The sequence below is a fragment of the Periplaneta americana genome, chromosome 2, assembly GCF_040183065.1.
Source record: "Periplaneta americana isolate PAMFEO1 chromosome 2, P.americana_PAMFEO1_priV1, whole genome shotgun sequence".
In the NCBI taxonomy this organism is placed as follows: domain Eukaryota; kingdom Metazoa; phylum Arthropoda; class Insecta; order Blattodea; family Blattidae; genus Periplaneta; species Periplaneta americana.
Window position 1 is genome coordinate 5,582,356 of NC_091118.1, and position 16,021 is coordinate 5,598,376.

The 16,021-nt window shown below is 37.3% G+C and overlaps 1 protein-coding gene across 4 annotated transcripts in view; it reads left to right on the top strand.

Annotated features, from left to right (window-relative positions):
• mas (trypsin-like serine protease domain-containing protein masquerade) overlaps nt 1-16,021 on the top strand; it is a 130,523-nt gene that overhangs the window by 856 nt on the left and 113,646 nt on the right. The window lies entirely within an intron of this gene.

A 16,021-nucleotide genomic window follows, 5' to 3' on the forward strand; every position in this document is an offset into this window, starting at 1 on the left:
ACAATGAGTTCTGATTGCTGTCAGTCATCTTTTCCGTGTAGTCTACGAGCCATGTTCATGAAGTGTGGTGGATAATGGATAACTATTGTAGATTATAGAAAATAAGCAGGCAGTGACACGAATTGCTTCTCTTTCTGATTAAAAACGGTAGTGAGACGTCACCAGAGTATTCTTTAGTGTCTTAAGTGCTGGAAGAGTAACTGGGAGATCGTAATGGGGTTTCGAAGACAACGGTCGTGACCTATTTACGTGTTCTCCGCGCGTCCGAGAAAAAGAAAACACGAACGACTTGTCACAACATTGCACAGAGAAGGTTTCGTAACTGGTGTCAGTCATTGCACTTGCGATGGGCCACGACTTCACCTAACTTCATCATCAATTTATCCAATCATACCGTCTAAGAATGAAACTACAGGTATTGCTTTGTGTAGGAGAATATTGAACATTGCACGTTGATCAGGAAGCATTTTATTTCCTTGTTACAGCCCTTTTTCTACAGCTGCGCTTATGAAATAATAATAATAATAATAATAGTAATAATAATAATAATAATAATATTTATTTAATACTTTACACTTGAGCTACATTAGGCATTGCAGCCCGAAAGAGCAGAAGCTCGTGCTCGGGCGCAGTTCAGATCGGTTATACAAAATATATCACAAAATTAAGAGAGTTCATTGAGCACAATAACATTAATAAATGGTAAAATAATACAGCATGTAATAAAAGGGTCTATATACAAATAGAAAATAAAAGTACATGAATATTAGAGTATCAATTTTTAACTCAATTAGCTTAAACAATTAAATAATTAATCTGATTTGTTTCTTAAATCTATGTGTGTTAAGTGTACTTAGCTCAGGGTAAGCTCTAATTAATGTATTATATATTTTGGGTCCAAATCCAAGTCGATCGTGTTTTAATCCAGCGGTTGTGTGGCATAGGGTGTTAATTTTCGTGTACCGGTAACAGATCAAATATTGTGTGTTTTTAAGCTGTTAATTTCACATGATAAGATAGAAAGTATGTTGATGTCAGCGGCAATGAACTTAAGTTAATATTACATTGTATTTTGATATTTAAATATTTCAAAGCTAAATAAAAATTAAAAATCAATTCATACAAATTTATTAAAGCAACAAATTACAAGAATATGTGATTTTATCACCTGTCAGAAGTCACAAATCAAAACCTACCTGCTTAAACACCTTCGCGCTAATACTATCTTTCCTTCCTTGGGGAAAGAAAAAAAAAATACCATAAAATAACTCTTTTTTTTTTTTTTTTGGTTCGTTTAAAATTCGCATGAATCAAACACAATAAAGATTGCTTACGTTAAATGTTTATGAACATAAGTAAGCCTAATTAAAGGAGGTAGCCCTACTCCTTTGAAGAGGTGGAAAAATTCAAATACCTGGGAGCAACAGTAACAAATATCAATGATATTCGGGAGGAAATTAAACACAGAATAAATATGGGAAATGCCTGTTATTATTCGGTTGAGAAGCTTTTATCATCCAGTCTGTTGTCAAAAAATCTGAAAGTTAGAATTTATAAAACAGTTATATTACCGGTTGTTCTTTATGGTTGTGAAACTTGGACTCTCACTTTGAGAGAGGAACATAGGTTAAGGGTGTTTGAGAATAAGGTTCTTAGGAAAATATTTGGGGCTAAGAGGGATGAAGTTACAGGAGAATGGAGAAAGTTACACAACACAGAACTGCACGCATTGTATTCTTCACCTGACATAATTAGGAACATTAAATCCAGACGTTTGAGATGGGCAGGGCATGTAGCACGTATGGGCGAATCCAGAAATGCATGTAGAGTGTTAGTTGGGAGGCCGGAGGGAAAAGGACCTTTGGGAAGGCCGAGACGTAGATGGGAAGATAATATTAAAATGTATTTGAGGGAGGTGGGATATGATGGTAGAGACTGGATTAATCTTGCTTAGGATAGGGACCAATGGCGGGCTTATGTGAGGGCGACAATGAACCTCCGGGTTCCTTAAAAGCCAGTAAGTAAGTAAGGCCCTACTCCCCTACTCTTATTTTAAAGTAAATTCAAATACTTTGTTGGCTACTATTATTATCATTAAATTATTTCTATCACGTCCATAAAAAGCTACACGCCTCTCTACTGAATAAAAATAATATAGATAGCTCAAAGCTCTAAAGAAGTGGCAGGGAATTACGGCCTAATCAAATCCCTATAATTGCTTTAAACGTTTATGCAGTTCGTGATTATTAATGTAAGCATGGTGGGGATTGTAAGGATGTTTGGGATTTGAAATAAAAGTTTGATATTTCTTTTCATTTCTGTCTTCATACTCCCCGCATTTAAATTTAACAAGGCGGAGCCTTCTCGTTAACTACTTCATAATCGCTTCCTCATTCCAGGAGGCCTAGTCTACAGACAACAATGCAATTGATAGTCGAAACGATTCACACATCAATATGACCCCAATGAGTTGTTTGAAATTGTAATGAGTAATAACATGTCATTGCAAAGAATTGGATTCATTTGGAAATTAATACCACAGTTAAGTAGGATTAGAACATGTTAAATTAACTATTCCTGTCTTCATACTCCGCGCATTTAAATTTAACAAGGCTGAACTTGCCGTTAACTATTACATCATAATCTTCATTCTTGAATACAGCCTACACTTTTAACACATATAATCACTGATTAGTTTTATATCTTCTTTGCTGTATTAACATTATAAAATTTCCTCGCTGACTCGTTTCGAATTTATTTTGGGTTATTTTACGACGCTGTATCAACATCTAGGTTATATAGCGTCTGAATGATATGAAGGTGATAATGCCGGTGAAATGAGTCCGGGATCCAGCACCGAAAGTTACCAAGCATTTGCTCGTATTGGGTTGAGGGAAAACCCCGGAAAAAACCTCAACCAGGTAACTTGCCCCGACCGGGATTCGAACCCGGGCCACCTGGTTTCACGGCCAGACGCGCTGACCGTTACTCCACAGGTGTGGACACTAGTTTCGAAGTGTTGTTCTTCATTGCCCGAAGCCTAATGAAGGTCCCGCTCTATCTTCTGGTTTTGTGTTATGTTGGGATGTGTTCATGATAGTGTCGAAAAAGGTGTATTTTGAAATTCAGGATTTGCTGTGGGTGTATTTTGTATGTTTGTAAATTTCATATTGTTCTAGACTCTAGAGTAACAAGTTTTTAGTTTTTTGACTGAATGTGTAGTATTTACATGTCAGTGTTTATGTTTCTTTAGTTGTGATTGGAGTTTATGATGTATTCTGCGTAGGTTGAATTTGTAACGTGTTTGAAATGTTCTTCCAGTTTTTCCAATGTAGTGAGTATTCAGGATGTGCTGTGGGTGTGTTTTTGTGTGTTTGTAAATTTAAAAAAATCTAAAGGGTTGTTGATCTGGTTGGCGAGTTGGTATAGCGCTGGCCTTCTATGCCCAAGGTTGCGGGTTCGATCCCGGGCCAGGTCGATGGAATTTAAGTGTGCTTAAATGCGACAGGCTCATGTCAGTAGATTTACTGGCATGTAAAAGAACTCCTGCGGGACAAAATTCCGGCACATCCGGCGACGCTGATATAACCTCTGCAGTTGCGAGCGTCGTTAAATAAAACATAACATTTCTAAAGGGGTGAGGTCTGGGGACCTTGGTGGCCAAGAAACGTGACCATATTTGCAGGGCCATCTTCCTGGAAATTATGATAGGTTTAGATGATGTATCACCTGACGACTACAATGTGCAGGGGCTCCGTCATGCTGGAAGAACATACCCATATTTTTAGCCAAAGGAATCTCTTCTAATAATGCTGGAAGCTCGTTTTGAATAAAATACAGATAACGGGACCCTGTAAGACGATGCGGTAACAGAAAAGATTGTCTATCATAGCAAACCACAGAGAAGCGTTCTTGAAAATGTATCTCCACAATGGCATGTGGGTTTTCTTCGGACCATTGATGTGAGTTACGAGTGTTATTGATATCCTCACGAGTGGAAGTGGCTTCATCAGTGAAGAGTAAGAATTGGATTACTCTGCGATTTACAAAGAGCCAACGACCAAAATTCCAATCGTCTACCTTCATCTCCTGCTCGAAGGTGTTGAATCCGCTATTTTGAGTCACTATTTTGAGAATTATTACTTTAAAATTGATCGGAATAATAATGATTAATATCCTCACCAGCTAGAAAATAAGTTAGCCTATTTTACGAATATTTTTTAGTTCGTTAATCTAAATATTATATTGGTGTAGAAGATACAAAAGAAATTTTCCTAAACAGAAACGAAGACAAATGGAATTAATTGTAGTCTTGCCACCTTACCTTGAAGAAGAAGAAGAAGAAGAAGAAGAAAGAAAGAAAGAAAGAAAGAAAGAAAGAAAGAAAGAAAAAAAGCATTGAACGGCTTGTGATGTGCCTACGTGATTTCCGGTATCTAAAAAAGAATCCTTGAGACACACGATAGGTGTGTCTGGGCAAATGAATGTTCAATTGTAGCCCAAATTTGAATTTTGACAGTACATAACTCAGTTGTTGAAAAGAGCACTTTTATATAAAAGAATATCAAATACCACGGATATTATGATACGTTAACTATTCTTAATAGTGTTTTTTTTTTTTTTTTTTTTTTTTGCACAATGACGAATTATTGTGTCAACAGGATTATATGCAGAATAAAATAATATATGTATACATAATTAGTTGAACATCATTATAATATCTATACTACGTACAGACCCAGAAACAAAATTTGGGCCACCTGAATTTTCACTAGTTCCAGTTATAACACACTGCACATGCTCAGTTCTTGGCACATGGAACTTGGAAAATTCAGATGGCCCAAATTTTGTTTCTGGGTCTGTACATATGGGCTATACCATCTCAAATCGACCGAAATATAGCGAACATTGACCTTGTAATTTTTAAATACAATGAAACTTTTTCTGTCCGTTGACAACTGTGATATAATGCTTTGTGCAAAGTTTGAGGCATCAGAACTTCATAGTGTTTAAATTAAAAATATTTAAATTTATCGTATTTTCATAAAATTAGCAACTTTAAACTGTTGTGGCTCCGAAACCCTTTCACCCAATGATCAAAAGCATGATTTATTTTGACGCTGAGAAATTAAAGTTTATATTGACAGTTTTTCTTACTTTTTATGGAAATGGAGAAATTTAGATTTTTCCTCATTAAGACGCCTTTGCTCACGAAAAAATATTTTTAAAATATATGGTTAGATTCCGCATTGAAAGTACAAATAAACACATATATTTTTTACTGGTGCACCGTTGATAAGAAAGTAATGAAAATATCAAATAAAGAAAATAAATAGTACGCGCGTGAGCTAACCAGCTGACTGTGAGGCGGGAGCTAGCCGAGGGAAGCAAGGCCAGGAGAAAAACATGTGATGTTTCGTCTAGTAGCGCATAGCTGGGCTAGCTTTATCACAAGTTTTCATAAACACAGGAGTAAAATGACGCCCAACGATCGCTTATCTTCATCTCTTGGCCAGTGCGTGCGGTACTGCGCCGTTCAAGTCTAGGCGTGTGAAAATAATTTATTTAATATCCTCGAAACTTATTGCCGAGCCACTAAGCAAACAATGCCGACTCCCTCTTAATAATGGAAGGTTTTTTCTCAATATTTATTTATTTTTTTTTTTTTTACATTTTTACAAATGGGCAAAAAGCGTAAAAGTAAATAAAATCAGATTATCTGTCTCTGTGTGTACAATAAAAATAAGGATTACTTCTCAACATAACCTACCATATGTCAGCTTCAAAATGAGCTCTCGTTCAATGTTCTGCAGTGAATGGTTCCAGAGTTCTGAGCGCTGAAAGAGGCTTGTTTTTATAAAATTCGCTAAATTTGTCGCTCAACAATGCGAAAACCGTTTGACTTTCGATAGTATATTTTTGCAAATGCACTCTCCTCAGCACCTTATATAAATAGGAAAAAATTACTTACTTACTTACTTACTTACTTACTTACTTACTTGCAAATGGCTTTTAAGGAACCCGAAGGTTCATTGCCGCCCTCACATAAGCCCGCCATCGGTCCCAATCCTGTGCAAGATTAATCCAGTCTCTATCATCATATCCCACCTCCCTCAAATCCATTTTAATATCTACGTCTCGGCCTCCCCAAAGGTCTTTTTCCCTCCGGTCTCCCAACTAACACTCTATATGCATTTCTGGATTCGCCCATACGTGCTACATGTCCTGCCCATCTCAAAGTCTGGATTTTATGTTCCTAATTATGTCAGGTGAAAAATACAATGCGTGCAGTTCTGCGTTGTGTTATTTTCTCCATTCTCCTGTAACTTCATCCCGCTTAGCCCCAAATATTTTCCTAAGCACCTTATTCTCAAACACCCTTAACCTATGTTCCTTTCTCAGAGTGAGAGTCCAAGTTTCACAACCATACAGAACAACCGGTAATATAACTGTTTTATAAATTCTAACTTACAGATTTTTTGACAGCAGACTAGATGATAAAAGCTTCTCAACCGAATAATAACACGCATTTCCCATATTTATTCTGCGTTTAATTTCCTCCCGAGTGTCATTTATATTTGTTACTGTTGCTCCAAGATATTTGAATTTTTCCACCCCTTCGAAGGATAAATCTCCAATTTTTATATTTCCATTTCGTACAATATTCTCGTCACGAGACATAATCATATACTTTGTCTTTTCGGGATTTACTTCCAAACCGATCGCTTTACTTGCTTCAAGTAAAATTTCCGTGTTTTTCCTAATCGTTTGTGGATTTTCTCCTAGCATATTCACGTCATCCGCATAGACAAGCAGCTGATGTAACCCGTTCAATTCCAAACCCTCTCTGTTATCCTGGACTTTCCTAATGGCATACTCTAGAGCGAAGTTAAAAAGTAAAGGTGATAGTGCATCTCCCTGTTTTAGCCCACAGTGAATTGGAAAAGCATCAGATAGAAACTGACCTATACGGACTCTGCTGTATGTTTCACTGAGACACATTTTAATTAATCGAACTAGTTTCTTGGGAATACCAAATTCAATAAGAATATCATATAATACTTCCCTCTTAACCGAGTCATATGCCTTTTTGAAATCTATGAATAACTGATGTACTGTACCCTTATACTCCCATTTTTTCTCCATTATCTGTCGAATACAAAAAATCTGATCAATAGTCGATCTATTACGCCTAAAACCGCACTGATGATCCCCAATAATTCCATCTACGTACGGAGTTAATCTTCTCAAAAGGATATTGGACAAAATTTTGTACGACGTCAACAAAAGTGATATTCCTCGAAACTTACTACAGTTAGTCTTGTCCCCCTTCATAAAAATAGGTACAACTATAGACTCCTTCCATTGTTCTGGTACAATTTCCTTTTCCCAAATAGCAAGTACAAGTTTATAAATTTCGCTATATAATGCACTTCCACCCTCTTGTATTAATTCTGCTGGAATTTGATCGATACCTGGAGACTTGTATTTTTTCAGATTTTCTATCGCAATTTCGACTTCTGAAAGCGTGGGTTCGGATATAAATGGCTCAGCAGTTTGTATTTCAATTTCGTCGCGATCATTTCTATTTGGCCTATGTACATTTAGTAGTTGCGCAAAATAGTTTTTCCATCTGTTTAGGATTGATGGAGATTCTGCAAGCAAGTCACCATTCTCATCCTTGATCGCGTTTACCCTTGGCTGATATCCGTTCTTAAATTCCTTTATGCCCTTATATAAATCTCGAATGTTTTTATTCTTGCTATTTGTTTCTCCCTCATTCAGTTTTTCCTTCAAGTAACCTTTCTTTTTATTCCTAAGTGTACGATTTGCTTCCCGTCTTTCATTGAAATAATTATCTCTCTTCTCCTCAACTGGATCCTGTAAGAATTTCAATTTTGCCTGTTTCCTTCTTTCTACTACCGTGCAACAATCTTCATCAAACCACGGTTTCTTTTAGAGTATTAAAAAAATTCGAGGTTTTTTACTGATCGATTTTATTTGGAATAGCCCGTATGTACTCTTATTAATGTATTGACTTGCCAAACTCTCAAGTTCATTATTGGTTGAAGAGGTGGCTACCAGCTAGATGTGCTGGGATTCCCCTGGCCTCCACACACGAAGTGAGGTAGCAACTCGCTGTCACGCTCGGTTTCCATGTTCACCCGCCGCGGCGCCTCGCTCTTGTTTTCTTTCCCATTCATCGGTTGGCAAGATCTGTTGCCATAGTAACGGTACCGCATTCAACTTTCGGACGTTGTGAAGCCGTCTGGCCTGAATTCTGCACGAAACCAGACACTCGGCAAATAGGAGTAGTGCTCAACAACGGCAGCTTCATCTCTTCCTCGGTCTGTCAACGTTCCTAGATTCGGAGGCCTGCTTTCATTCCTCTGGTTGTGGTCCGTCTGTCATACCTCACAGACCTACACGATCCGTATGTCTCCCGTCAGGAGGAAAATAAGATTCTGGGCTCTCTTCTACTTCTGATAGTACAGCTGTATGACCAGTGTATAGTCCGCGTCTTCTTACTTTATGCCAGTCATGTCAATTGATGCCAACAGGAGCAAGCGCGCGCTTTAGAGCCCAGGAGAGCCTGAGCGCTTTACAACGGAAAAGAAAGAGACGAAAGAGGTATCATATGCCGCTTGGTCGAGCTATATTCAGGGATGGCCAGCACTGATTCAATAGATAAAGGGAAGAGAACTTATTAAAACTGTATCCATGGTAATTTTTAGATTTGCCTGAGAAGTATAAGTGCATTATAAGAATGTAAGTTTTAATTTTAATGCTCATTTTTCACAAGTTTGATTTCTTTATTCAAAAGAAATATTTTCTCAACTTTTCGTATAGAAAAGTGAAATTTTCAGATATAGGCCTATTTATTTAGTAGCCTTACAGAATGTTTTCGTAAATCTAATATACCGTATATACGTATTACTGAAGATAGTGTATTGACAATTTTGAAAATATTCGCATGGAAATTGTTTATAAGGAAATGAATTAACAAAGCAACTACTGTTACATCGTAAGCAAAAGATACGTGCCCATGTGTTGTAAAACTGTCAGCTCTATAGCTTCAGCAGATTTCGAGAAAATAATTTAATATTCTGATGATAGGAAGTTGCTCACAAATATCACCTTAAAAGCATAATGCGATAAGAGTTTTGTTATGTAATATTAGTTACACTTAAAACAGATACAGTACCTAGGTAACTTTGCTTTGTACTGTAATATTGTTTTGATTAGTTTATTGATTACTTTTGTAAGGCTAAAGATACCATCAATATAAATTGCAACTTATCATGTCATACTCAATCTCTTTCTTTGGAATATCACTTTCTTTATGAATGATGTGTTTCATCCACTTAATACGGTATAATATTATACTACTATGGAATGTAAGTGAATATTCCTTCTTAACTCTCTATTATGTTATTAAGATTTAAAACACAACTGCAATATTAAGAAATCAGTGTTAGTACTTTTGTTTAACAGACAATATAGATAATATCAAACAGAAAGAAGCCATATAAAAATAACGACATAAAATTTCACGTTCCGTTTGAAGTTTGTGCACCACTGTTTTCTTATTTATTTATTTATTTATTTATTTATTTATTTATTTATTTATTTATGTATTTGTTTGTTTGTTTCTTTATTTGTTTGTTTATTCATTTATTTATTTATTTATTTATTTATTTATTTATTTATTTATTCATTTATTTATTCTGGTGTAGTTAAGGCCATCAGGCTTTCTCTTCCACACCACCAGAAATACAAATACAATAACAGAAATAAAAAGGAAAAAAAATACTATAAACAAAGTAAAGTCACACAAAAATATACACAGGTTGCAGTCACACAAACTTTAAATGAGTGATTAAGTATAATTAATTGTATCCTAATTAACTAACATAAACAAGAAACTTGCGATTTTAATCTAGAGTAAAAAAACACAAATCAACACTTCTAGCAATACCTAAAAAGCATTAAACAAGACAAACAGGTGCTTATTCATATACACAACCCTTCCTCTTTCCATACTTAGCGCTTGCTGCCCGCGCACGACGTCAAGGTCAGAAAAATGCGTTTGCTTTGACATCACTGCTTTATGCCCTATGGGCGACACCTAATCAATTCCCTCCTATTAATACATATCGATGGCTGAGAACCAGACTGTTCTAAGTCCAACTTTTTGTAAGAAAGAAATCTGTATTTCATTGTGTTCCAGTACTTGTCTGCATATATGAATCGAACAGAATTGTAAATATTCCTCTACATAAGGTTGCTATGAAGCTATTCCAAATTGTTTCATGAAGCTTTGAATGTCAGGAGCTTAAAATAGCTCTCCTGAAAAAAAAAATAGTAAAATGGACTTGGAACAGTCTGGTTCTGGGCCATCGGTATGGTAATGCATTATACTGAATTTATAGCTGTCTTGTTTAATTTTCGATTGCCAACTTTGTTACATTTTCGGTACTGACAAATACTACAACTGGCAGTTACTAATTTCTAACTGTTATGTTGGCAGCACGTTTGCCTTTGAAGAGGCTGACAACGTTTATCAAAGAAAAGATACTAGCGAGTGTTATTTGAAATTTCAACATAATTAATAATATATGGGCAGGGCATGTAGCACGTATGGGCGAATCCAGAAATGCATATAGAGTATTAGATGAGAGGCCTGAGGGAAAGAGACCTTTGGGGAGCCCGAGACGTAGATGGGAAGATAATATTAAAATGGATTTGAGGGAGGTGGGATATGATGATAGAGACTGGATTAATCTTGCTCAGGATAGGGACCGATGGCGGGCTTATGTGAGGGCGGCAATGAACCTCCGGGTTCCTTAAAAGCCAGTAAGTAAGTAATAAATAATACAGTAATAATAATTAATAAATAAACAGAATGGATTTTAGAGTGTTGTTTGGTTTTCAGACCTTGTACTAACCAATGCATGTGGTCAAAATACGTTTTTAGGTTAGGTCTCATGAATCATAAACTGTTTAGTGAAACCAATGAATTTCATGATGACAAGAGAAATTACACTTAATATTATATCAATAAATGAATGAATGAATAAATGAATGAGTATATAAATTAATAAATGCATGAATAAATTTATTTATTTCTTTATTTAGCTAGTAAGCAATGTGAGTACAATTCAGAAGTCTACAAAAAATATTTCTAGCCACTGCCATAAAAGCCAGGCTCGTATACGGTGTGGTCTTAGCCAATAATATAACATAACATTTACGATGTCAGTTTACTAAATAGCCTACATTAATTTAATTCAGACCGGCAATTAAATGAATAAATAATTGAATAGGCGAATTAATTAATTAATTAATTCATTCATTCATTCATTCATTCATTCAGTGTTCTGCCCAAGCGTAAGTCTTTCACTGCAAACTCATCTTTCTCTAATCTTTCTTATTTTCTGCCTTCCTCTTAGTCTCCTCATATGATCCATATATCTTAATGTCGTCTATCATCTGATATCTTCTTCTGCCCGAACTCTTCTCCCGTTCACCATTCCTTCCAGTGCATCCTTCAGTAGGCAGTTTCTTCTCAGCCAGTGACCCAGCCAATTCCTTTTCCTCTTCCTGATCAGTTTCAGCATCATTCTTTCTTCACCCACTCTTTCCAACACAGCTTCATTTCTTATTCTGTCTGTCCATTTCACACGCTCCATTCTTCTCCATATCCACATTTCAAATATTTCTATTCGTTTCTCTTCACTTCGTCGTAATGTCCATGTTTCTGCCCTACAAAATGCTACACTCCACAAAAAGCACTTCACTAGTCTCTTCTTTACTTATTTTTGCAGAGGTCCGCAGAAGATGCTCCTTTTTCTATTAAAAGCTTCCTTGGCCATTGGTATCCTCCTTTTGACTTCCTGGCAGCAGCTCATGTTACTGCTTATAGTACACCCCAAGTATTTGAAGCTGTCCACTTGCTCTACTGCCTTATTTAGTATTCGCACGTTTACCTTCTTTATTTTTCTTCCTATAACCATGGTCCTCGTCTTGTTTGCATTTATCTTCACCCCATACTGCTCACAGCTGTCATTTAGCTCCAGTAGCATATCCCTTAGTATCATCTCCTCTTCTACTACTAGCTTATTTTACGACGCTTTATCAACATCTTAAGTTATTTTTAGCGTTTGAATGGGATGAACGTGATAATGCCGGTGAAATGAGTCCAGCACCGAAAGTTACCCAGCATTTGCTCATATTGGGTTGAGGGAAAACCCCGGAAAAAACTTCAACCAGGTAACTTGCCCCGACCGGAAATCGAACCTGGGCAACCTGGTTTCACGTTGAGACGCACTAACCGTTACTCCACAGGTGTAGACATTCTCTTCTATATTATTATTATTATTATTATTATTATTATTATTATTATTATTATTATTATTTGAGTGCATAATAAATTATATCTTTTGAAGCCCGGAGGCCTAAAGCCTTCCTATATCAGCATTGAATTCCCTTACTACACCCCCAAGATTTAACCCCAGCCTGTTGTTAGTATTGCAGATGATAGATGAAATAAGGGGGAGGTGGAAAATGTCGGTGGAATGATAGAGGGAAACGGTAGTACCCCGAGGAAACCCCCCTCAACTTGTGCTTTGTCCACCACAAACTCCATTACTATAGTCGGACCATCGGATCTGTGCCCCCGTAAGATATGCGAACTGAACCCTAATTCCTTCTCAGCCTCGTTAATTCATTTCTCTCCCTGCATTCCTATCTCTCTCTTTTCTATCTCTCTCCCTTTCTGTCCCCCACTACTCACAATTTTGGCCTTCTTGCGGGACAGTTTACAATATTTGCACTTGCAGTCCAGTGTTGTCAACTCAACATGAATACTGTAGCACGGAGTGGAGAGAGAAATATTATTAAGTACGTAATAGCATTTTGCGATGAAGAGAAACAAACAGGTCAATATCTGTTTCCTATAAATCAGGCAACGAAAAGAGCAACTGATATCACAGGTGAGGCTTATTTTATTTCAATAGATTATGTATTAAAATTACTTACTTAACTAATACTGATAATACAACATTTTATGTAATTTATGTAGACAGGTCAGAGCTCCTAATAAAGAAAATCAGGAGAGAGGGAGTCTGTGCATGAGATGAAAAGCTAGAATCACCAGAGAAGAACAGACCAAGGGAACTTTAATTCTTGTAGATGATATGAACCGATGTATTTTAAGAAGAAAGATACAAGAATTTTATACCGTTCAGAAAGAAGTTTCAATATTGAAGAAATTACTGAAGCTTGTGAGAGAAGCAATAATTTCCAAGGTTGGAGAGAAAAACTACGGAAAGTGATTCGAGACATGGGATTTAGGTTTAAAAAATGTAGAAATACAGGGACATCATTTTATTTTTACTAAAATTTCTAATATTAACCTGGCTATACCTTTGGATAACGATTGAGAACCGGAAACACAGTTTGCTACCCCCTTCCACGACTGGAGTTCGATGATATTGGCGTAATATACAAACAAATCACTTTACTAGGTATAGGAGGGAAGAAAAGAAGTTCATCCATTTCCGTAAACTAGGAAATATCACGCTTTTGAGTTTGATCATTTTCATTAGACTTTTGTTTAATCAAAATACAGTACAGTATTAACAGTTAGTGTTTTTACTCACGAACTGAGCTATCCATTCGGACGTATTCATTATGCAGTGTATATTATACTGTCTACAACACATTAGCTACAATATAGAGAATGAAGTTAAACTGAAAAATAATCATAATGTGGATAATTAAATACATTTTTCAAAATGGTGGCCGTTCATTTCGATACAGGCTTCAGTTCTAATGTGTGTAATTTCAATTACCAGTTTCGTCCTTCGTACTAGTAACTCATGTTGAAATAATTCTGTACCTACTCTGTAAAAGAGTACCTTACGTACTGTAAATTCAATCTTCACTTCTGCCCGATCCGAAAAGATAAAATTACTCAGACATGCTATCTACTGTCCGTCCAAGTGGTTATGTCGTAGGATCGTAGAAAGGGGGGAAATCACGTGACAGTTAATTACTTAACGAGGCCCTTTTATGTAAGTTATTTTAAACAGTTGTATGGATATAATATTACGTAGAGGTACAATTCCTAACAAAAATTAATGTTCTCAGAAAAGAGCTAAGATAGCCCAGCCACTAGCCTTTACAGAGAGGCGAATAGAAGCAGGTGGGGGAAACCGGAAAGCGACGTAGGCAAATGGACGACAGTACCTGTGCGAAAATGATTCAATATTGAAAGGTCTTTCGTCACTGGAAAACGCGAACATATTTTTGGAACGTACTGTTTACTATGACCGTAAGGCTACTATGACTATATGCGGTCTTGGATCTGTGTGGAGGACGGTTGAACTTCATTAGTAGAAGGGGTGAGAGTGAAGTACATTCAAAAACTCAGGTACAATAAAAATTGAAGTAAAAATAAAATGATTTCCCTGTACAAGATGTATTTTGATTGAAAGAAATAATATTGTAGAATGGAGGACCAGTTATTTATGACACCGTTTGACGGAAGTTTGGCAACATCCCTATTCGGCAAGGTTCGTGGCCTGCTGTTTGACGTGGTGAGAGGAAAGCGGGTGGAATGGGGTGAGTACAGGCGTTAACTTTTCCAAGAACGACGACAGCGCTGAAGGGCACAGATCCGATGGTCCGACAATACCTGGTCGATGTCGAACCCGAGCCGCCAGGATGAAAGACCAGCTCGCTATCATTTAGTCGCAGTTTCTCTTACGTAATGCGGCGCATGCGTGGTTGTAACGAAGTGACATGTGGAACCAAGTGTAGTGCCCGGGAGGGAATTAAAACAATTGAAGAAGGAATTTCACCAAGAGAGAATAATATTTAAAAAACAATAGCTAGCAGTGACAGAGCGTGAGGCGCTTTCTCTTGTTTGCTCCCAGAAGGTTCAAAATGCTTCTTCACATGACTCACTGGCATGTACTTGGAACTGATGAATGCTGTGTATGACATCCACCAGGATATGACTATGAAAACGAAGAAATTTCACCACTGACTGTCCTGGAAACTGTTTTCCCTCTGTAAAGAACACGTTTATGAACTACACACCATTTGAAGTGGGAGTCGAAAGCGGTGCTGTTGGCTATGCTTAGGGACCTCTAGAATTAACTTTACTTAGTGGCTTTTAGAGACCTCGGAGGTTCATTGCCGCCCTCACATAAGCCCGCCATTGGTCCCTATCCTGAGCAAGATTAATCCCACCTCCCTCAAATCCATTTTAATATTATCCTCCCATCTACGTCTCGGGTCGACCTGGTTGGCGAGTTGGTATAGCGCTGACCTTCTATGCCCAAGGTTGCGGGTTCGATCCCGGGCCAGGTCGATGGCATTTAAGTGTGCTTAAATGCAACAGGCTTATGTCAGTAGATTTACTGGCATGTAAAAGAACTCCTGCGGGACAAAATTCCGGCACATCCGTTGACGCTGATATAACCTCTGCAGTTGCGGGCGTCGTTAAATAAAACATAATTTTTTTTCTACATCTCGGCCTTCCCAAAGGCCTTTTTCCTTCAGGTCATCCAGCTAACACTATATATGCATTTGTAGATTCGCCCATACGTGCTACATTCCCTGCCCTTCTCAAACGTATGGATTAAAAAAAAATGTTACGTTTTATTTAACGACAGTCGCAACTGCCGAGGGTATATCAGGGTCGCCGGTGTGCCAGAATTTTGTCCCGTAGGAGTTCTTTTACATGCCAGTAAATGTACTGGCATCTACTGACATGAGCCTGTCGCATTTAAGCACATTTAAATGCCATCGACCAGACTCGGGATCGAACCCGCAACCTCGGGCATAAAAATCCAGCGGTATACCAACTGCGCCAAACAGGGCGACGTCTGGATTTAATGTTCCTAATTATGTCAGGTGAAGAATACAATGCGTGCAGTTCTGTGTTGTGTAACTTTCTCCATTCTCCTGTAACTTCATCCCTCTTAGCCCTAATTATTTCCCTGAGCGC